At 54.9% G+C, this 21,113-nt stretch overlaps 1 long non-coding RNA gene and 1 other non-coding gene across 2 annotated transcripts; both read left to right on the forward strand.

Moving 5' to 3' along the window:
* The first annotated feature begins 936 nt into the window (after positions 1-936).
* On the forward strand, positions 937-1,009 carry LOC127484686 (small nucleolar RNA SNORD103/SNORD85). Its single transcript, XR_007911851.2, has one exon. It is a non-coding gene; the product is annotated as a small nucleolar RNA SNORD103/SNORD85 (small nucleolar RNA).
* A 17,670-nt stretch (positions 1,010-18,679) lies between these two features.
* On the forward strand, positions 18,680-20,772 carry LOC138847230 (uncharacterized). The gene is made up of 2 exons (XR_011384941.1): positions 18,680-19,671; positions 20,206-20,772. It is a non-coding gene; the product is annotated as an uncharacterized lncRNA (long non-coding RNA).
* The last annotated feature ends 341 nt before the right edge of the window (positions 20,773-21,113 follow it).

The raw sequence follows: 21,113 nt of genomic DNA on the forward strand, positions 1-21,113 counted from the left end.
ATCCAAACACAGAGTCTCTGGGCCCAGACCCGATGCCCTGTTACCAGCAAGCAAGAAAGGAAGCAGCAAAGTGAATGGAGACATCTGTGGCTTTCCCATCATCCCAAGAACAAGGATGCCAGCCATATATGTATTCCTTGGGGCCTTGGATGTCCTGCCTCAGATCTTCCCATGGCTCTTGTCTAAAGCATGGCCACTTCTACGGTGACGCTCATGACCCCCGAGTCTACTGTAGCCTCCTCCCCCATCTTCCCCCGTCTCTCTCAATCTCAGAACCCAGATGTCACGTCCCCAGCATGGACCACCTTGGGAAACCCTCTTGCTCCTATGCGTCCTTGCTTGACTGCCGCCTATTGTCCTCCCCTTCAAGAGTACGAGGTCCAGGGAAGGAGGGAGCTGCCCTTTCCTGCTCTTTGCTGCATACCCCGTGCTCGGCATGGCCTGGAGCACAGTAGGGCTGACAATACACACTGAATGAATGAGGGCTGTGCCTAGGCCACGGCACAAGCTCCCGCATGCCTCACATCTCTCGAATTCCGAGTGTGAGTTTTTCCCCGCCTTCATCTCCCACATCCGTCTCTTCCGCTCCGTCCCTGGGACTATTGCGATGGTCATAACTGCTCCGGCTGCCCCACGTGTTACTCCTGGGTCTCACCCTACCGCTTCCCCCTCTGTAAGCCTCAGCCTCGGTGCCACTCCACACATACCAAGGGGCTCCGCGCTGTGGTGTCTCGGGGAGGCTAGAGGAGCTCCCCTAGGAGGGTGGGAGGAAGGAGGTGCAGATGGAAAGCCACCAACACAATGCTTCTCCCACTCCTTTGCTTTGTTCTCTTCCCACGGGATTTAAATTTTTTTGTGTCAAATTTTGCTAAGGGGGAGTTGGAGGTTTTGTGTTTACCAAGGGGACTGGAGTGTGGGGTTTAAAAGTATAGAGAGGGTGGCAAGGATGATATGTACTTGCCCTCACTTAGATCATAGTTGGTTGATGACAGCATTGTTCTGATCCAGTCTGGAAAAAAAAAAATAATGAGAAGGCCCGCCTGTGGTGCAGTGGGTTAAGCCTCTGCCCAGGGTGCCAACTTCCCACAGGGTGCTGGTTCGAGTCTACTTCTGATCCATCCCTTTGCTAATGCACCTGGGAAAGAAGCAAAAGATGAGCTGAGTACGTGGGCCCCTGTGCTCAAGGGAGAGACCTGGATGGAGTTCCAGGCTCCTGGCTCTGGCCTGGCCCAACCACAGCCATTGTGGACATTTGGGGAGTTGAACCAGCAGGTCAAAATTCTCTCTCTTCTCTCTCTGTCTCTCTCTCTTCCTCTCTCTGTAACTCTGCCTTTCAAATAAATACACAGCTCATTAAATAAGTTAATGAATTAAAGAGCGCTGTTTGCTGTAAAGTCTTAGCCTCTGCCTCAGCCCACGCAGTCCCCCACCCCCACCCCGACCTGTGCCTAGGAACTCTTTGCTGACTTCCGGGGCCAACTCAACTCTTCTTCCCCTTCCCTGGTAGAGCTGACCGGCCCCTCCCTGGGCCCCAGTGCTGTCTCCACAGCTCTGATGGCTCCATCTTTCACCCTGGTTCAGAGCCCCATCAGATCTGGTGGCCTTTGAGAGGGAGACTCAGTACTTTATAGCAATCAGGAACCCAGGCTTCCCCGTTCCTCCTGACAGAGGGCACAGCCCACAGCAGGGCTGCGTCTGCAGGCGGCTGCAGATCACGTGTCCGGCCTTTGAAGGTCAGAGGCATGCCGGGACTTGGGCCCTTCGCTGCAGAGTTGGCGCACACTGCTCTCACGGCCTGGGCTCCCCTTCGGTTAGGCCCCGGGGGCAGGCACTTGGCCTGGCAGATGAGACACCCACATCCCGCATCAGGGTGCCCGACTCGCTCTGGACTGCAGCTCCCTGCTGTTGTGCATCTGGGGAGGCGGCAGTGATGGCTCTAGCAGCCGGCTCTCTGCCAGCTGCACGGGAGACCCAGACCGAGTTTCCAGTTCCTATGGGCATTGGGGAAGGGTCAGAAATGTGTGCTCTCTCTTGCTCTTGCTTTCTCGCTCACTCACTCATAAATTTTTTTTTTTTTTTTTTTTTTTTTTTTTTTTTTTGACAGGCAGAGTGGACAGTGAGAGAGAGAGACAGAGAGAGAAAGGTCTTCCTTTGCCGTTGGTTCACCCTCCAATGGCCGCCGCTGCAGCCGGCGCACCGCGCTGATCCTGGCAGGAGCCAGGAGCCAGGTGCTTTTCCTGGTCTCCCATGGGGTGCAGGGCCCAAGCACCTGGGCCATCCTCCACTGCACTCCCTGGCCATAGCAGAGAGCTGGCCTGGAAGAGGGGCAACCGGGACAGAATCCGGCGCCCCAACCGGGACTAGAACCCGGTGTGCCGGCGCCGCAAGGTGGAGGATTAGCCTATTGAGCCACGGCGCCGGCTACTCATAAATTTTAAAAAGTAAAAAAGCGGGCCCGTGCTGTGGCTCACTTGGTTAATCTTCCGCCTGCGGCGGCGGCATCCCATATGAGTGCCGGGTTCTAGTCCTGGTTGCTCCCTCTTCCAGTACAGCTCTCTTCTGTGGCCGGGGAAGGCAGTGGAGGATGGCCTGGGTGCTTGGGGTCCCTGCACCCACATGGGAGACCAGGAGGAAGCACCTGGCTCCTGGCTTCAGATCGGCACAGCGCCAGCCGTAGCAGCCATTTGGGGGTGAAGACCTTTCTCTCTGTCTCTCTCTCACTGTCTAACTCTATCTGTAAAAAAGAAAAGAAAAGAAAAGAAAAGAAGGAAGGAAAGAAAAGTCAAGCCCCGAAGAAGTTCTTGTACTCCATCAATGTCCTACTCATCTTCTACTCATCTCCACCCAGAATGAGACATTCCTTACAAAATCATCTCCACTTACTCAGAATATGCACTGCTCACCCACAGTGTGCCAGGAACTGGGTTACCCTCCAGAAGGCTGGTGGGGGAGAGAGCCCTTTAACCAGCCAGGGAAGGGGCTTATAACCCAGCTGGGGACAGAGGAGGTGTCTGGGGGAGGTGCCAACTGAGTGGTGCCTCCAAGGATGAGGAGGAGCAGGGCAGGCAGAGGGCCAGAGGCGGCTGTTCCAGGCAGAGGGGGCGAGCCGGGAGAACAGGGCTCCCCGGGGAGTTGCAAGTGACTGCTGAGGAGTCAGCGCGTGTGCCAGGCACCGCTTCCCGGGGTGGAACACAGGGCCCTGCCCTCAGGAGCGTGCAGTAAGCGATACCGAAAAGTGAAATGTTCGGAGCAGTTTCTTCAGCCTCGCCGCTTGGGAAGCCTGCATCCCACGTCGGAGTGCCTGCGTTTGAGCGCAGGGTCCGCTCTGACTCCAGCTTCCTGCTAAGGCACACAGCAGGTGAAAGCCCAAGTACTCGGGTTCTTCCCACCCATGTGAAAGAGCCAGAATGGAGTTCCTATCTCTTGGCTTTGGCCTGGCCCAACCGCAGCTGTTGGAGGCATTTGTGGAGTAAACCAGCAGATGGGAGCCCTCTCCCCGCTCCTGAAATAAATAAAATTTTAAAAATCTAGAAATCAGGAAAAGTCAACGGGTCCCCGGGGGTGGGGTGAGGGTGTCCTCCACCGCTCGTGTTGCCATCGCTGCCAGCAGGGACACAGCTGAGCCCTCGGAACCTGCGTCAGGGCTTGTCCAGGGGAGGGGTGCTTCCACGCAGAGACAGGTGCCGTGGTCAGGGAAAGAGGGCGTAGAGGCCCCTTGGCTCCCAGGGCCACCCTCAGCTCCCAGTGCCTTAGCCTTCTGGCCCCTGGCCCTTTCCGGGTCTGAACACAGACACTCATGCGTGTACGTGTGCACACGCATGTGGAGTCGCGCTCCGGGGCTGAGGGCCCAAGCTGAAGCCACGTGCACGCTGGAAGCAGCACCCTTCCTCAGGGACCCTTCCGTCCCGAGCAGGGAAGCCCTGGCCTCTCATCTCCCACCCCAGGGTGAGTGGCGTCTCTTTGTGGGGAGGGAGGGGACGTAAGTCACAAGCAAGTGGTGGGAGAAGCGCCCCAGGCCTGCATTGGGTACTGACTGTTCCGCACCTCTCACCCCTCCTAAAATCGGCCTCTACCTCCGTCCCCTCTGTGGTCCCCTGGAGAGCTCCAAGCCTCTGAAGCCACGAGGCCCTCTGCCCACAGCGGGCAGTCAGGTCCTTCCTGGGGGATGTCTGGGGACTTGCAACAGAGAAACTCGTTGACCCTCTGATGATGGAGATGGACAAATGCACGACCCGGGAGCTGGTGGTAGGCCTGTCCTGAAGCGAGGGAACGCAGCCAAAGCCACAGTGAGGGACCATGTACCTGTACCCATCACAGCTGCCTTGCCCGTGGTTCTGGCCGCAAACTGCACCCCTTGAGGTCTTTATATGAGTCTGTCCCTTGTAATGAGGGTGACCAAGTGATTTCCCATCCACACAAGGCAGGGGTCATTGGCAATAATTACTCTGGGACTGCAGATGTAACCAGGGACAGTCCCTCCCTCACAAGCCAGAAGTCTTTCTGTTCACCCTGCTCAGAACCCACTAATAATACTGTGATGGGGATCCCAAGCTGCCCAGCATTGGGTACCACAAGCAAGGCCCTGAAGAGGGAGGACCGCCGCCTCTGCTGGACCCTTCCTCAACCAAGAAAGGAGGCAGGAGGGCACCCAGGGCCGCCAGGGACGCCGTCCCCAGCCCCTCTGCTCGCCCATTCCACCTGCCACTGCCTCCAGAGCTGCAGACTTTCTGCCATTTCTTAAAAAACTCCTTCTGGGGCTGGCACTGTGGCACAGCGGGTTAAAGCCCTGGCCTGAAGCACCGGCATCCCATGTGGGCGCCGGTTCTAGTCCCGGCTGCTCCCTCTTCCAATCCAGCTCTCTGCTATGGCCTGGGAAAGCAGTGGAGGATGGCCCAAGTCCTTGGGCCCCTGCACCCACATGGGAAAACTGGGAAGAAGCTCCTGGCTCCTGGCTTCGGATAGGCGCAGCTCCGGCCGTTGTGGCCATCTGGGGAGTGAACCATCAAATAGAAGACCAACCTCTCTGTCTTTCAAATAAATAAAATAAATCTTTAAAAAGAAAAATCCTTCCTGGGGTAGGCATTTGGCCCAGCCGTAAAGATGCCAACATCCCATATTAAAGTGCCTGGGTTCGAGTCCTGGCACCACTTCCAATTCCAGCCTCTTGCTAATGCACACCTTGGGAAGCAGCAGGTGATGGTTTGGGTCCCTGCTACACATGTGGGAGACCCAGACTGAGTTCCAGGCACCTGGCTTCAGCCTGGCCCAATCCCAGCTATTACAGGCATCAGGGGAGTGAACCAATGGGTGGGTGATTCTCTCCGCCTTGGAAATTAACTGAATAATTAAAAATAATCTAAATATATGTTTCTTTGCTGTGGGGCTTTGACCACGAGCACCACTCTTCACCTAAGCCAGGATGACAAGAGAGTCGTCCTCCGGGGCTGGGCAGTATTTGGTCATCTGGGGCAGGGGGCACACTCTGTCTCTTGCTGAGGCCCTGAATGAGGCCTGTCCTGGCCAGCAAGAGCCACTGGCAGGAACTCAAAGGTGTCAAGAAAGGGTCCCCTGGTGGCCACGGGGGGCCACCCCAGCCCCTCCAGTGACCCTAGCTGGGGCTGAGGAATGGCATGGGTCAGCTCTGCAGGACAGATGGGATGGAGGGGACACTAGGGGAGACGGCCACCGCTTCCTGTGCAGCCAGGCTGTCTCTTCAACAAGGGCCTTGCCAGGAGCTGCACAGTGAGGATGGGGAGGGCTCTGTCCTCCCAGGTGGCTCTGGGCAAGCCACAGGGACCATCTCCGGGTAAGCCCCAGAGGCTGCACCCAGCCTCTGGGTCTTCCACCCACCCAACAAGGAGGGTGGAGGCGTGGCCAGCATGGGCCTCACCATATGATGGACTATTGCTTATGCCAAGGGTTAGACAGCTAGAAAGCCAGCTGGGCACATTTGTCCACTTGCAGAGGGCACCCACCTCCTCCTGAACCCGGAAATGGCACAGAGCTCTGGCACTGGGCAAAGGCCCACAGCCTGTCTGGGCACAGGACGGTTGGACAGAGAGCAAGGCGCTCAGGTCCTGCTGTAAGGGACCAGTCTTGTGCTACGGAGTCTTGTTCCATCCCACGTGCAGTTCTTGTAGTGACCGCAGCCTCCAGTGAGGGCACTGGACTCATCCCCGCCTGTCTCACCCCTGGACTCATCCCTGCCTGTCTGCATTTGCTTCACTCGACCCACTTCTGCTCTGAAGCTCCAGGGCCTTGCTGCCGGCAATCACTCTTGCGGCTCTGGCGCGCCGTTCTCCCACCTCCTGCTCACAGACATTGAACACATCTGCCAAAGCGTACCCCTGATGCCAAGCAGGCCAATCAACATCTATGCGCCCATCCCCCTTGCTACCCCCATCTCAGCCCACCTGCAGCCCTTTTATTTATTTATTTATTTATTTATTGACAGGCAGAGTGGACAGTGAGAGAGAGAGAGACAGAGAGAAAGTCCTCCTTTTGCCGTTGGTTCACCCTCCAATGGCCGCTGCGGCCGGTGAGCTACGGCTGGCACATCGTGCTGATCCGAAGCCAAGAGCCAGGTGCTTCCCCTGGTCTCCCATGCGGGTGCAGGGCCCAAGGATCTGGACCATCCTCCACTGCACTCCAGGCCACAACAGAGAGCTGGACTGGAAGAGGGGCAACCGGGACAGAATCCGGCTCCCCAACTGGGACTAGAACCCCGTGTGTCGGCGCCGCAGGCAGAGGATTAGCCTACTGAGCCGCAGCGTCGGCCCCCTTTCATGCCTTGTCGATCCTTCAGACTCTTCCTTGAAGCATTTCCTGATGACTTTGGCTTATGTTCATTTCACTGATCACCCGTGGGATTCATGGACAACAGCTGATCTCATGCTGACACATTCTTTAGTGTTGCACAGGCCTAGCTCTGATCCTCCCAGCTACAGAGAGTGCAGGACATAAACTACCTTCTTCTGTCTGTTCCTATGCCCACTTCCCTACCGTGGTGCTTAGAAGGGCAGGCGTTCAATGAACTCTTGTTCGTGGTTTGATATCCACACTGAATCGAATCGTTCATGTTCCTTTGAGTGCTGCTGTATCCTGGTGGTTCCGGCTCTCCCCAGATATGAAGAGCTCTCCGTGAGAAGAGTGTGCTCTGAGCATTGGTTGATTGGGAAGACACATGGCGATGACAGGCTTTGACATGGCGTGGCTTTTGCCCTTCTCAGCAGTGACTACACACATCTGGGGTTGCCTGTGTGTGTGTGTGTGTGTGTGTGTGAGTATGACAGAGACCCCAGACTGGGAACCACTGCAGTAGGCAATGTAATGTCATCCTAAAGATTATTACCTAACCCAAGCATCTTTTTCTGCTGATATCAAACCGTGATTGCATTTAAGATATTTTGTGAAATAACCAAACAGAAGAGGTAGGAGGGATTCATACGATCACAGTGATTGCATAATAATTATAATGGTTATATAATAATTCATCATATGTGACTGGGCACTAGTTGCTCAGTGCTTTTGGTCACTTTACCTCTGGTGTATTATTTAATCCTCACAGAACGCTGTGACCGCGTTGTGCCTACTAGGAAGCTGTGAGTGGGGATTGCAGTGGAAATGAAGAAGGGGCTGATGCCTGTGTTTGGGTAGTAAAGATACAGAACAGCGATAGGTGAGCAAAAATTGGAAGATTCAGGCAATGGAATAGTATTTGGCCATAGAAAGGGATGAAGGACTGGTACATGCTGTTGCATGAGCGACCCTGAAAACATTATGCTAAGTGAGTGTAACCAGTAATGAAAGGGCACATATTGTATGGTTGCATTTAAAGGAAATATCCCAGACAGGCAAATCCTTAGAGACAGGAAGCAGGTCAGGGACTAGGGGAGCAGGAATAAGGGGTGATTGTTTAATAAGTACAGAGCTTCCACTTGTGGTGAAGCTAGATAGCACCAATGGTTGCACGCTATTGTTCATATACGTAAAAGCCACCACACTGGACAAGCTGAAAGTGGCAAATTTGGGGGCAGCATTTGTCCTGTGAGTTAAGACGCCATCACCCCCCTCCAACTGCCTGAGTCTGTGTCTTGGCTCTGCTCCCAATTACAGCTTCCTACTGATGCACAGCCTGGGAGGCAGCAGGTGACGGCTCAAGTGGTTGGGTCCCTGCCAGCCATGTGCGAGACCTGGACTGGGCTCCCAGCTCCTAGCTTTAACCTGGCCCAGCCCTGGCCATCGTAGGCTTTTGGGGAGTGAACCAGCAGATGGGAACTCTCTCTGCTTTTCAAATAAATAATTTTTTTTTGACAGGCAGAGTGGATAGTGAGAGAGAGAGACAGAGAGAAAGGTCTTCCTTTGCCGTTGGTTCACCCTCCAATGGCCTCCACGGCCAGCACGCTGCAGCCGGTGCACTGCGATGATCCGAAGGCAGGAGCCAGGTGCTTATCCTGGTCTCCCATGGGGTGCAGGGCCCAAGCACTTGGGCCATCCTCCACTGCACTCCCTGGCCACAGCAGAGAGCTGGCCTGGAAGAGGGGTAACCGGGACAGAATCCGGTGCCCCGACTGGGACTAGAACCCGGTGTGCCGGCACCGCAAGGTGGAGGATTAGCCTAGTGAGCCTCAGTGCCGGCCTCAAATAAATAATTTTTAAAGTGATAAATTTTCTATTGTGTGTATTTTACCACTATTGAAAACAAGAAACAGAAATTCAACAGCAACCTGTGTGCCAGGGTGGGCAGAGAGGCGGAAGGCATCGGGGAGCCTGTGGATTTAGGCAGGGTTTCTTCCAGCCTAGGAGAGAGCTCAGCCACCCCCTCACGAGATGGGACAGGCTACAGCGAGACTGCGCCACGCGCTCCCAGCACAGGTTCGCGCTGTAGTGGACGAAGCCTGCTCGCGGTGAGGCTGTCAGGCAGGGTCTAGAGCCCCAGCGCCTCTCCAGCTGGGGGCCCCTCCCCACGAGGAGTCCCCTCCAGTTCTCACAGCCAGGAAAGCAGCCCTTGGGCACATGCCGTTCCCCAGCGGGGCTGTCGTCCAGAACTGTTTTCCATAAGCATCATGACGACAGCGAGGACTGCGCCTCAAAAGTCCCCAGGAGATTGTCGGGACCTGGTGCTTCCTGGGGGCCTGAGGAAGGAGGAAGAAGAGGCGGAGGGCTGGTCTTGGTGGGGGTCAAAACCCCCCCTCTTCTCAATGCCGGCCACCACAAGGCCATGGCCAGGAAGAGCCACCCTGAGGGCTTGCGTGTCGCTGCATCTCTGCAGGTGGGCAAATGGTTGTCAGAAGCACTCCACATTCTTTGGCAAGGGAGCCATTTTCCCCTATTGGAATCAAGTCTGTTAAAAAAAAATACACAATATTCAATCCATTTCTTTCGTAGATTTCCAATGAGATTCTTTTAAATTATTTATTTATTTATTTTCATTTTATTTGAAAGGCAGAGAGGAGAGAGAGAGACTATGTTCCCCATCTGCTTGTTCACTCCCCAGATACCACCACCAATAGCTAGAGCTGGACCAGGCTGAAGCCAAGAGCTGGGAACTTGATCAAGGTCTCTCACATGGGTGGCACAGACCTAAATACTTGAGTATCTGCATTAGCAGGAAGGTAGATCTGAAATAGAGGAGTTGGGGGCCGGCTCTGGCGTAGTGAGCTAAACCTCCTCCTAAGGCACCGGAATCCCATATGGGTGAGCCAGCTCCCTGCTATGGCCTGGGAAAGCAGTAGAAGATGGCCCAGGTGCTTGGGCCCCTGCACCACCATGGGAGACCTGGAAGAAGCTCCTGGCTTCAGATCAGCCGACTTCTGGCTGTTGTGGCCATTTGGGGAGTAAACCAGCAGATGGAAGACCTCTCTCTCTATCTCTCAAATAAATAAATACAATCTTTAAAAGTCGGATTGCACCCAGGCACTCTGATACGGGGTGCAGGCGTCCCAAGCAGCAGCTCAACCACCGCCCCAAAGATGCTTTACTCAGTTCAGAAACGTGGCAACAGCAGAAAAACCCATGCCCAAGGCAAAGGACAGAGGCTTGCAGCTATTTATAGTGTGGGGTGGGAAGAGAGGAAATGGGCCGTGCCAATGGAGCAGGGGTAATGGTGGCAGAAGGGAGCAGATCAGAGCAACCCCTCTGAGTTTTTCTCAACTTTGTGCACATCATCAATGGCTCTCTTCAGGGGTCCTCCCCTCCCTCCCCCCCAGACTTCCACCCAAGCCCCTCTTGCCCGAAGGCACACTCGCTCAGTCCCTCTCTCACCTAGAACCATCACCACTGCTGAGAGACTCAATCCCAAATGCTCAGCTCCCCGGTTCCACTGCCTGTAGGTTGCACTCTGCTTTGCTGACCTGAGACAGGTGCTAGTTTCCCTCCAGCCCCTTCTAAGCCTCCATCCCAAGAATTCGCCTGAGGCCTCTGGAGATAATGGTACACTCACCAGAAAGGCTGAGGATTTCAGGGGCCATTGGATGGAGGCCCGTGTCCTGCCCTCAAGTGATATTGCATCAGCCGAGCAGGTGGAGCGACACATCGCTGAAGACCAGGGAGTGAGTCCCTCTCACGGGGCCTCCTCCTGGGGCCGAGGTGGCGATGGAGCCACTTGTTCAGCACACAGGCTGTGGGCTGACCACAGCCGTTCTGCAGAGCACCCGGTCTGCCGGTGGAATGCCCACCACCACGCCCCACCAGCCGCTGTCCAGCTGAGCACCACCCTGGCTGGCTTCTCTGAATGCCTCACCCACCCAGTTCGCTGCTTGTACCTGCAGCCTGGGGCTAGCCCTAATGACAGCTCAGCTCACCTGCAGGGACTCTGAACTTTGCTCCTTCCCAGAAAAGCCAGCTGGCCTGCTGGGCGGGCTGGGTCCACCGTGATCAAGGGGCAATTTTACTGAGTTCACATAAGGAAAACCGGGTAAATTGCTAGGCTAGCACAAGGCACGCTACCCATGAGACACCCTGCAAGATTAACTAGTACAATTTCTGTGTTGGCTTTGGAAAAAACAGCCTTGAATCTACAGAGACAGAAAGAAGGTTGGTGATTGCCCATGGTTGGTAGGGAAAGGGGGCTTTGGGGTGAATGGAGAGCTAAGGGGCCTGGGGCTTCCTTTTTGGGGTGAAGAAAATGTTCTGATTGGTGTGGCGATGGCTGCGTGACTGTGACTATGTTAAAAACCACAGAGTTGTGTTTCAGAACCCCAAGAAAGCTAGGTCTGCTCCCCGACATGCAGCGAGCCAGTTCCTGACACTGGAGTGGTAGAGGACAGTAGGGGTTTATTTTGCAGTGCACAGAGCGAACAACAGGACAGCTGTCACTCAGGTCCTCAACTCCCCCAAGGAATTAAGGTAATGAATCTTACGGGTTAATGCTGGGGTTGTGCAGTATGTGATCAGCTCATGGGCAGGTCTCTGGTTAGTGCAAGGGGCTCACGGCCTTCCTTGGATGAGTTTTTGTGGATGGCAAAGTGGGCTCCAGTCTGGGGTGTACAGGTAGACTGGGTATTAGTTTGTTCAGGGCTGGGGGTTCCGGTGAAGCATTTGGGAACAGAGTCCAGCATCAGGATGGTCGTTATGGAGGTGAAAACTGAATTCCGAGTCTTTGTGATTCTGAGTCTTGCTGGGCAGCCTGACCCTTATGCTGCTCCCTTAATTTAGTGAGTTCCTCTTTAGCCAGGAGTTGGCCTGGAATCCCCACAGTGCCCACAGATGAACTGCAAGCTGAAGGAGAGAGACTGGGACCTGAGAAAGGCTAGGTCAAAGCCGTTAGGGGTAGGGACCCCATTTCAGGGGTACACTTTTAAACAGGTGAATTGTATCCATTTAGGAATTATATCTCAATAAAGGTATTGTTTAAAATGCCTTGTTATTCCCTCCCCAAACAATTCAAGGTGGACAGTCCCCATGAGACGGGCTTGTAGACAGACAGCTTTTCCCACCAGCCCCACACCTCCTCTCTCTCTACTTTGTATTCAAGGACAGGTGCAAAGCTTCCTGCTCTGAATATTTCTAATCACCCATCAGGTTCTTCCTAGCTCACAGGATGTCACTCGTCCAGGGGTGGGTGATAGATATCGAGCAGTCAGCTCTCAGGAAGAACGGGGGGAAGCCCCGCTTTGTGACGTTTGCCGAGTTCACAAGACCAGCATCCCCACCACGGCCAATGTCAAGCTACTGACCTGCTGGCACTGAGCACGGTGCTGGAAATGCCCAGTGGGGCACCGTTGTGTAACATTTCCACCAGGGCCTATAAATAACCTCAAGAGCACAGATAATAGTAAAACATCCAAAAATATAACTAGCAAGTGAGGGGTCTTAAGTCTGCCTTTGCTTTTAATATATTTAACTGTAAGCTTGCATACTTTCATTTCTGATAATGGCTATATTTAACAACCAGCTTACAAATTTCCCAAAAAGGATCGGCTCCTCCAGGCTTGTAGGACCAGCCCTGCACCCCACCTGTCTCCTCCTGACCCTGCTGTGTGTTTGGCCCCTTGCTGGACACAGAAGCCCCGAGGACAGGGCTGGTGCCCACGGCACAGCGGCCAGCACGTCTGCGTGCAGCTGGCCGTGTGTGTTGATTGCGAGAAGGGGCGCATCCTTGCCAGCAGGGCTGACTGAGTGAGTGCGTGCTGGCCCTGGTAAGTGCTGGCTGACTGAAGGACAGAAAGCAACAGAATAAGAGAAAATGGAGTGTGAGTAAGTCTTTGACTTACTGATCCTGGTACATGAAGTAAGAGGAAAAGATGTGTATTCTGCCCTGGGCACAGGACAGGGTGCAGCCTGAAAGGAGGATGAGAGAGGAAGAAGAGCACGGGGTGGGGGTGGGGTGAGGAGGGGTCTTCGGGAAGTTCATGGACAAGGTGTCTTATGAACAAAAAAACCATGCTTGGATTTCAAATGTTTTGAAGTGCGCTGCTACAAGGAAGGAGTCTGCTTGAAGCAGGAAGCAACTTTAGAAGAAAAAAAAACCAAGAAACTGTTCTATCTATGATCTGCCAAAGCGAATAGCAAATTAAGAAGGGAGGTGGCAAGGTGTGGGGTCAGCGGCCCTTACTGGTGAGCATAAAAAAAATCTCCCTTGTTCCCTTGGAAGATCCTCAGCTGTCTGCCTCGTGGGTTCTGCCTCAGGGTGAGAATCATTTGGACTCAGTACTCCGAAGTTCAGGTCTCCCACCGGCTCAGGGAACCTGTGGTTTTGTTTCTGAGATCCTAACATTTGTGAGTGGCTGGGCTGAGGATCAGGATGTGAAGGACCGAGCCGAGCACTGGCAGGTGGACACTGGCTTCCAGGCCTGCACCTGCCGGCTAACTCGCTGCGCCACCTCCGGCAAGGAAGTCGTTGGTCTTGGTTTCTTCACCTTTCAGGAGGAAATTCACTGGTTTTCAAGTTTCCTCTCAGTGCTAACTTCCTATGAGCCCAAGTTCATTTTTCATCCTGACTCAGATTTTAAAGTTAATGTACTTAAAATATTTTGAGGTTTGTAAGTGATCAGTTATCTCCTCCGCTAGGACATGCCATTGCTGGCGGTGCCTTGGTGGGTGCCGAGGGCTATTTTGGTGCCTGGCTTTTCAGAAGAGGAGGAAGAGAGGGTGGCGATGTTGCCAACTCAGTAACCTCCCCGCGACGGCTGGGGCCAAGCTTGCTCGGAATGCCAAGTCCCAACAGCGATGAGTTGTGGAGGTGTATTCCAATGGGGACAAAAATAGCCAGTGCTCTCTCTTACTGAGTGCCTGCTGAGGGCCTTGGGCTTGGCATGACTTCTCTCTGCTTTTCAAAACAACTTCTCCAAGGGTGCAAGATGAGGATCCCTATTTTAGAAGTGAGCATTCAAGTCAGTGGCCCCAGTACAGTAACTTGTCCAAGTTGCATATCTCCTGGGGCCAGGATTCAGAGTCAAATCCGACACTCTCCACTGAGGCCAGCGCTTATAGAGAGTGTGGTCTCCCAGGACTGGCATGTGGCACACTGTTTGGGACGCCACTTGGGATGCCTGCCTCCTGTGTCGGAGTGCTTGGGTTCTTGTCCTCACTTCGCTTCCACAGCAGCTTCCTGCTAATGCACACCCTGGGGATGGCTCAGCTACTTGGGCCCCTGCCACCCACCTGGGAGACCCAGATGGAGTTCTGGGCTTCTGGCGTTAGCCTGGCCCAGCCCTGGCTCTTTCATGCATTTAGGGAGTGAACCAGCAGGTGGAAGATCGATGTCTCGCTCTCTGCCTTTAAAATACATAAAAGTAAGTGAATAAAATGTTAAGCATGTCCCCTAGCAGCAGCCTTCCCCAGATGAGGGAGATGTTGGATTTCTTGTGCCGCTCCCCAGATCTGCGTCAGCTCTGCGCTGGGGCCCAGCAATCTGTGTTTAATCAAAACCCTACAGGAGGGGTCCTTGCTGCTGCTGCTGCTGCTGCTGCTACAACGGAACAAGAGCACTGAACAGGAGAGGGGTCCCCCTGGGATGTCTGAGCACACAGGTGCTGGCCGTAGGTCCAGGGTTGTCTAGAAGTCCCCAGAGTTTCTCTGGCTTTCCTGGAACTTCATACCCATTGGTTAGCAACTGCCCACCTTCCTGGCCACACCCCCTTTTTGAACCTAGGAGTTTGACCATGTTAGACACCCCATGTAAATGGAAGCATGCAGGATCCCTTCCTGGGTGTGGGCTCTGGCACTTCATTCAAGAGCCCCTCTCTGCTGTTAGGCTGCCCCCTGGTGCTAGCCCGCCCAGCACCCACACCTGGAGGTCCTCAGAAGCCAGAGATCCCCCTGCCCTTACAATGTAGACATTTCCGTGAGGACATGGAAAGCCACCCACTGCCTTGCGGGGGAGTAACACTATAACACTTCCGGGATGTTGCAAATGCCACACAGATCGCAGACTCAGCAAATCAAAATGCTCTTGAGTCAAGTCCAAGGAAACCACCAGAGATTGTTCATCTAACTTGACTTCCTGGCTCCAATAAAGTGAGCAGTGCCCCAGGCTTCCGAAAGTCCCTCTTGCTCTCCAAGTCTTCAGATGGATAGACAGGACAGATTCCAGAAGAAGGTGTTAGGGGGGAATTTAAACTCCTTGTGTTGACGGTTCCTTTTGTTTCGTGTCCTGGAGCCACCTCACCTCTTTTTAAGATGAGGAGATCATAATCTTTAGAATTTTGTGTGTTGCTTTTTTTCTTTAATCTCTGTCTGGGACTGGGCATAGGAGCCAAAAGGAAGGTGGCATTGGGAGTGGGAAGCAGGCATGACTTGCGAGGAGCAGGGGCAACCCCCAGGGATGGGGAGGTCAGTGGACTCTGGTTATGTCTTGGCAGGGTTGGGGTTCTCAGGCCCTAAAGAGAGCACGGACTTAGGGAACTGGGTACGGTCTGGGAGATTTGTGCCTCATGTCCTGGGGATGAGGGAGTGCTGTGGCCCACTGGTTCTTTCTTTGTTTTTTTTTAATTATTTATTTGAGATACAGAGAGAGCTCCCAGCTGCCAGTTCACTTCCCAAACGCCTGTAACGAGCTGCATGGACGAAGCTGAGATCTAAGGGCTCAGCCCAGGCCTCCCTGGTGAGTGGCAGGGACCCAACTCCTTGTACTGCCTCGCAGGGTCACACTGGCTGAAATATGCAGTCAGGCCCTGGAACTGGGAATCAAAGCAAGACACGTGGATGTAGAAGGAAGGTCTCCTAACGGACGTCATAACCTCTGAGCCAAGTGCCTGCCCCAGCCCTGTGGTTGTTGGTCTATAAGGTGCACAGAGACTCCATGTTTCTCCCCGGGCAGATGAGGAAACAACTAAATGTTGGGCCCTGTTCCTGCAGGCTGCCCGGGGGAGCTGATGCCCATCGCCAGGGCTTCATCCACCAGCTCCGTGCTGTTCCCAGAGCAGATGACGTTGCTGGAGAAAATCCGCATACCACACAGGGCGGCCTCTCTTCAGATTCCTGGCCGCAGGCTGCAAGTGGGCTGGGGGGGCTGCCACAGGACCCTTTGAGCTCCCCTTCTGCAGCTCGCCTTGCTGCAGTCCCGGGCGAGCGCGGAGGGTGCCTTCTCTACCTGCCCCCAGCCCCCGTCCCCACCCCGCTCTGCCGATGACCGGGCCACATGCTTGGCTAGGAAAAAAGAGGTGGCAGATGGGAATCCCTCCTCTTGCCATTGCCAAATATACACAGCTGCCTACACCAACCTTGCACCAGGCCTCTCTCTCACTGCAGTCAGCGCCTGCAAAGGCGAATCCCTCGACTTGTGGCTAGGGTCCCAGTTTTTGTCTACCCCAGAAATTCACAATTAACCCTCTCTCTTCCCCACCACCCCCATCGATTTCCATCTTTCTCTCCTTCATCAACAAGCTCTCACTCTGTCCTGTATCTCTTCCATCAACCTGCACAGCTTCTCTGCTCTCTCTCATCATGTCTGGAAGTATTTAAATGACAGTTTGAAAGCAACAACCCTGTCCCTTGCCACTCTGCTCCCACCCTGTTTGTACATGCATCTGTGCAGGGTTTCTTCCCTCCCTCACCCCGCCCCTCCTCGTCCTACTCCAATCTGGCTTCTGCCCACCACTCTGGAGCAGCAGCGCTCAACCCAGGGCAGTTTTGTCCCATAAGGGACATATGGCAACATCTGGGACATTTTTCATTGTCACATCTGAGGGAGGAGGTGCTACAGGCATTGGCGGGCAGAAGTCGGGGGTGCTGTTGAGCAGGCTACAACACACAGGGCAGCCCCCCACGGGCAGCCCCCCACGCCCTGGAATTACACTGGCCACGGGTGTCTGGGGTGCCAAGAATCCCTCATGTGGAACTGGTCTTCTTGAAGTTACAAGAGCTTCTGCGAGGCCAACCTGAGCAACTGTTCTGAGCTTTTCCGATTCCCACACCATACAATGCACCTATTGAACAGGTTTTTTTAACAGTTAGAATGTGTAGCTGTTTATCTGAGGCAAATAAACACTCTCTTGAGTTTATGCCAAGACAGCACAAATTTCAAGTGCAAAGCGGCTGCTATGCGGTGGCCCCCAGTGGCCACAAGTGCGTTCTCAGGGTTCACGTTCAAGTACCCCGCATGTTTCCTCCCGCGGCCTTTCTCCGTGACCACGAACATCTGGTGATTGCACACCAACTGAAATGCTTTGCTTGCCTGCTTCGTGTGTTGAGGTTGCACTAAAGAGCAGCTAGACGACATTGGCCGGCTGTGTGCCACGTACCAGGCCTGGTCACAGGCTGTGGAACTCAGCCACGGGCACACAGCTGAGAGCTGGGGCCGGGAGATGGACAGCAGCCAGAGAGAAAGAAAGGACACGGGCACTGGATGGTGGGGAGTGCAAGCCACGTGGGGCCAGGGGCTGGGCAGGGGCCAGACGCACAAAGCAGAGAGGACTTCCCACAGGAGGGCGGGCAGTGCCGGGAGGAACCTGTGCACTTCTGTGCTGCTGCTAAGGGCGCTTGAACGCCCTGCCGAGGCAGTGAGAACTCCCAGGAGTGGGCGGGCTTCGTGGCGCAGAGGGCTCGGCGCTTGGGACGCCTGCCTCCCATGTTGGAGTTTTCTGGCTATTTCACTTTTTTTTTTAAGATTTATTTATTTATTTAAAAGGCAGAGTTACAGGGAGGCAGAGGCAGAGAGACAGAGAGGTCTTCCAACTGCTGGTTCACTCCCCAAATGGCCGCAACGGCCGGAGCTGGGCCAATCTGAAGCCAGGAGCCTGGAGCTTTTTCCGGGTCTCCCACGCGGGTGCAGGGGCCCAAGGACTCGGGCCATCTTCCACTGCTTTCCCAGGCCGTAGCAGAGAGCTGGATCGGAAGTGGAGCAGTCAGGACTCAAACTGGCTCCCACATGGGTTGCCAGCAGCTTTACCCACCACACCACAGCTCCAGCCCTCTATTTCACTTCTGATCCAGCTTCCTCACACACCTGGGAAGGCAGTGGAGGATCACGGCCCAAGCACCTGGGGCCCTGCCACCCTGTGGGAGACCCAGCTGGAGCTCCTGGCTCCTGGCTTCGGCCTGGCCCTGCCCTGGCTGTAGCAGGCATTTGAGGAGTGGACCAGTGGTTGGAAGATATCTCTCTCTCACTCTCTCTTCTTGTCACTCTGCCTTTCAAATAAGTAAGTCTTAAAAGGTGGGGGGGGGGCACTCAAGGCGCGCAGAGAGGGGAGAAGGCAGGGAAGGGTTTTGGGAAACAGAGCAGCTGGGCACCGAAGCGGCTTTGGTGAGCAGAGCAGCGGGCTCGCCTGGGTGAGGGGACCCAGGAGCGGCCGTGAGCAGGTGGAACTTCCTAGACGGTTCTGGGGACAAGGTGAGGAGGCCCCGGGGCCAGGACGGGGCGGGGGAGGAGGCGAGCACACAAGGACAGGCTCAGTCACCCACCGTCTCCACTGAAGACCTGGGTGTTCGCGCACCGCGTGCTATTCTGCAAACACTTGGCTGCTTCAAAGTTCGTCCTCCTCTCAGTCGCTGCGTTGTTTGGGGCCCCCTTCAACGCTGCCTTAGTTTCTCCCTACCCTCAGCCCTGCAAGTAGGGGCCAGAGGGAGGGTCGCCGTCCCTGTGTTTTTAGACTTGGCTCTGTGGACGCTGGGAAGGCCACGGAAGGGTCCTGAGCAAATCGGTGGTGGAGGCAGAGCAGCCTCTGGGGACGCCTGCAGTGGCAGCAGCACGGGGCAAGAGGGGGAGGGGGGCTGCCCACATGGGTGCAGGGGCCAAGCGCTTGGGCCGCCTCATCTTCTGCTGCTTTCCCAGGTACATTCGCAGGGAGCTGCCAGGACTCGGACCAACACTCATATGGGATGTGGCGGCGGTGGCTTAACCTGCTGCACCATGACTCCAGTCCTGGCTTTCTCATCTTTGAGATGGGAATAGTTAGATAAACTATGATGCTGGTATACAGTAAGCATTCAGGAAACAGGGACTGTAATTACCAGTATGATTGGAAATGGCCCCTATTGTTAGCACGACTTAAGGTTGACGTGAAGTAAACACAGGAGTGAGTTAGCGCTCAGGCTCCGGGTACAGTTTCCAGAACTCGCTCTCCATCTCCTCTGGCTCCTGTTGAGTCATTCATTCAACAAGCGTCTATGAGCACCTACTGTGTACCCGTCACTTTGGCCCAGGCTGCACAGCCTGATGTCAGGTAGCAGAGTCAGATGCATAATTTCAGAAATTTAGAATTCCCTAAGCGGCTAGTGCTTCGAATGAAAAGCTTGGGCGCTGAGAGGACTTGTGGCAGGAGGTGCTGGGGTGCCTTGGGGCATCTGAAGATGCCAGGTGGTGGCCAAGCCCGGGCCTGCATCCCTTCCTGGGCCTGTGGGGCTGCCTGCTGGCTGCCCTAGACTCAGTGAGGGGACCTCATTCTGCAGGTGCAGCGGTCACAGGGGAGGGGGCGGACCCCCAGGTGGAGACCCTGTCCCAACAGGAAAGGGGCGAGGCCAGAGTCCAAGTCCCACCCGGATGGGAACTTGCTGTTTGCCTGCCCTTACACCCTCTCGGATGGACCAGAAAAAGAGCAAAGAGACGCCAAGGGCTGCTGGGCACTGTGGGCGGGGACTGCACGGAGCTGGAACAGGCAAAGGACTTCGATCTCTCTTTTAACAGTCCCAATTCCACCAAGAGGTCAAGTCCACTTCTGAGGACAAACCCCTCAGCCCCACGGTCCGAGCTCCAGTGGCAGTGCAGAACACCTGGGACGGAGCGGCTTTCCCGTGAGCCCCGCATTGGGGGGAGGTGGCGGGGGTGTGGGGAGGGCCCTCGTCCCGGCCTGCAGGCTGCGGTCACCTCTCAGTGGGCTCCCAGGAAGGAAGCCCTCCGGGAGAAGCACCAATCTCAACAGGCCGGGCCCCACCCTTACCCCCTCCGGGAGCCTTAATTAGCTCCCAGAAGGCTCTGTCTCCACCCGGGGGCTGAGGCTGCCACACAGGAGTCCTGGGGACACAAACACCCAGCCTGTAACGTCTCGCATTTCCAGAAGCTTCCCACCTAGCTAGGAACCTCCCTGGGGACAAGCTTCTTAACTCCTTCCCATGCCTTCCCCTTTGCTAACTTTGAAACAGCCATAACGGCCTGGCTTGCAGCAGTCACCTGGGTTTCATTCCTTTTGCTTGGAGGGGACCTTCTTTCAGCTTGAACGATGGCGACCAACAGCTCGATTCTCGCTCTAAATTCTCCCGTCGCAAACACTTGCTTCTCCAGAGTACACTGTCGCACCCTCACGATGTTGTCATCTCTCTCTCCCTCAGTGCCTTTGCCTGGATCCCTTCTACTAAGGGACTGATCATAAATATTTCTCGTTCTTTGCACCTGTGCTGTCCGAGTCGAGTCTGCTTCCGGTTGCTCTCAGGGAAGACCACACACCGAGGAATCTATGAAGAATGAAGGTCGAATCTGCCGGCTGCTCTGGACGCTGGAGAGGTCCAGATCGGGCGGCTGCGTCTCTGGAGGTGCTTCTTGCTGGTTAGGGGCTTTGCAGAGCCCTGGGCGGCTTGAATCCACACAGATGGCCCTGGCCCGGGACTCTCCTCCTGCTCCTCCTAAGTCATAGTCCCACTGGGTTAGGGCACCACTACATGGACTCATCTCCCTTCGATTCCTTTCCTACCTCAAACCCCGCCCCATGTAGCTGGAGGAAGTTCCCACCTCTCAGTACTTCACAGTGGGACTAAGCATCGAGCCACAGCACCTGGTCACCCACACGGCTTAACCCGGGGCTCTGCGTTTCTGCCTTCAGTCCCTCAGAAATGGGAAGGAAAGGCCAGGCACCTTCAGGCCCCAGCACTGCTGCTTGATAAAGCTTTTGATGTCTGTAATGGTTTTTATTGTTGCAAAGCACAAATAAGGTAAAATATAACTGTTTAATCATTTTTTAAAGATTTATTTATTTGAGAGGCACAGTTACAGAGAGACGGAGGGACAGAGAGAGGTCTTCCATCTGCTGGTTCACTCCTCAAATGACTGCAACAGCTGGAGCTGAGCTGATCCGAAGCCAGGAGCTTCTGGGTCTCCCTTGTGGTGCAGAGGCCCAAGGACTTGGACCATCCTCCACTGCTTCCCCAGGCACAATAGCAGGGAACAGATCGGAAGTGGAGCAGTCAGGACTCGAACTGGCGCCCATATGGGATGCTGCGCTGCAGGCGGCAGCTTAACCTGC

This window comes from Oryctolagus cuniculus, chromosome 20 (assembly GCF_964237555.1).
Source record: "Oryctolagus cuniculus chromosome 20, mOryCun1.1, whole genome shotgun sequence".
Classification (NCBI taxonomy): domain Eukaryota; kingdom Metazoa; phylum Chordata; class Mammalia; order Lagomorpha; family Leporidae; genus Oryctolagus; species Oryctolagus cuniculus.